Consider the following 2,235-nt stretch of genomic DNA (forward strand, 5'->3'; position numbering starts at 1 on the left):
TTGGCTGATATAGCATCTTGTGAATGAAATTGCATTGAGAAGGGATAGGATAGACTGTGGTGCGAAAGGATATAAACTTTCAGTGTAAGCATGGGAGGATGGGCCGCACTTCTGGCGTTTGGAAAGTAACTTGAATTCCCAGAAATAGTGTAACTTCTGCTATGTAAATTCTGTTAACATTTCCAGTAGGGAATGAAATAGGGGAATAGTCTTTACTGAGTACCCACTGTGTTCTCACATGTATACCATCCCATTTTATAGTCACAAATATCCTCCAGGGTAGATATTATTGTCCCTATTTGCAGAAGAGAATGTTGAGGCCCCCAAAGGTTGAATTATTTGCTCAGGTTTACATTGCTCATTAAAGAGTGAGAATTTGAATGAAAAATTTTCTATACCCTTTGCACTTTCGAATACTTAGGCTGACCCTATTCCTACCAACGTGTGAGACTTACCTACATTCCTGGGGTTTTTTTGTTCCTGTGCCTCAGGTTAGAACTGAAAGGCCTCCATCTTCTCCTTCTTACATATTTTATTGTATCAGTCAAGATTCTTTTGGTTGCTGATAACAGAAACTTAATTACAATTGGTTTAAGCAGAAAAGGTGATTTATTGGCTCACATAATTTAAAGTTCTGAAGGATATTGAAATTTAGGTATAGTTGAATTCAGGATCACAAAAAAGGTTGTCAGGAATTTTTTTTTTTTTCTGTGTATGGTCATTCTTTTCGTTTGTATTGGCCTCTTTCTCAGGGCGTCCCCAGTCTGAGTGGCAAAGGTCACCACTAGATGCTCCAGGTTGACATTGTACTAGTTGAGTAGAACCAGATGAAAGAATCTGTCTTCCCCAAAACTCTTCAAATACTTCCTGCTTTTGTTCTTATCTGACTGTCAGTTTCAGTCACATGTCCATCCCTGAACTAATCCCTGGGATGTTTGGGGGGTGCTGTTATCAATGACTGACTTGAGTGGACATCCTCTTGTTGTGAGGCTTAGCTTCACCCAAAACACTGCAATTAGAAGTAGGGAAAGGGTGTTTCTCCACAGGAAGATGAGGATGCTAATAAGAAAAAAGGGAAATAGAATCCTGGATGGTCAGAAATGATAGATGTCCACTATTCATTTTCACATTATTATCCCACTTGAGCCTTATGCTCTAGTTAGTGATAAAAACATGAGTATGAAATAATTTTCTAATTTGCACATTCCTACCTGTTGTTTCCCTTGCACTTATTCCACTTCACCAGTTATTTCCAAAGACTTGATCTCAGAGCTTTCTCCATCTTTACTCCGCATTCTGAAAGCATTGAGAGGTCTGCTCATTTTCTGAATTATATTTTGGTAACTATTCTTAGGTTGTTATATATATATATATGTGTGTGTGTGTGTGTATATATATATGCACATATATATATATATATATATGACCTTTGCCATATATACTAGATCAAGGACAACCTCTTATTTTATTTATGTAAGTATTCAAAGCCCAGGAGACAGGGATCTATGCACTAAATGGTTTATAATTTAACTGGAAGACAATCAGCCTCACCCTCTCTCCAGGTTACTCAATGAAACTAAAAGGTCGAATTTAGGGAAAGTCATTTATTAGAATGCTTTGTGGTTATATTGGAAGAAAATAATTTGAACCTACCAAAAGACATTTGAAAATAATTTTAACCCACCCTTTCATTAAAGTACTCGTTCATTCATTCATTCATTAATTCATTCACGCAATGTTTTGTTACAGATTTTTTGGACCATTCCTTAGAAGGTTTCCTATTTCTAACTGATGAATGAAGTGAAGCTCCACAAAATTTGACCTTTACTCTATCTTTCAGCTTCAGTTCCTCTTCTTTTCCTCCTCCATGCTTCTCCCATGCATTATCATTGTTCCTTCCTTTTCTCTTTTTGTCCCACCACATTACTCCTTTCCCCTTCTAGCATTCCTTCTCTATTTCTTGAGTTAATTAGCACTCTAATTAAATTTTATTTGACTACAGTTTTTTAACCAATCCTTAAGAGGTAAGTAGCAATAAAGATTATTGAAATTTCTCTGTTCTTCCTTTGTCCAGGATAAATTATGATCACACTGAGTGAGTGGAAAATAGGTATCATTAAGGCCCTTCCTTTTTTCTTTCTTTTTTTTTTGAGATGGAGTCTTGCACTGTCACCCAGGCTGGAGTTCAGTAGCTCAATTTCAGCTCACTGTAACCTCTGCCTCCTGGGTTCAAGC

The sequence above is a fragment of the Colobus angolensis genome, unplaced genomic scaffold, assembly GCF_000951035.1.
Source record: "Colobus angolensis palliatus isolate OR3802 unplaced genomic scaffold, Cang.pa_1.0 Scaffold62, whole genome shotgun sequence".
Classification (NCBI taxonomy): domain Eukaryota; kingdom Metazoa; phylum Chordata; class Mammalia; order Primates; family Cercopithecidae; genus Colobus; species Colobus angolensis.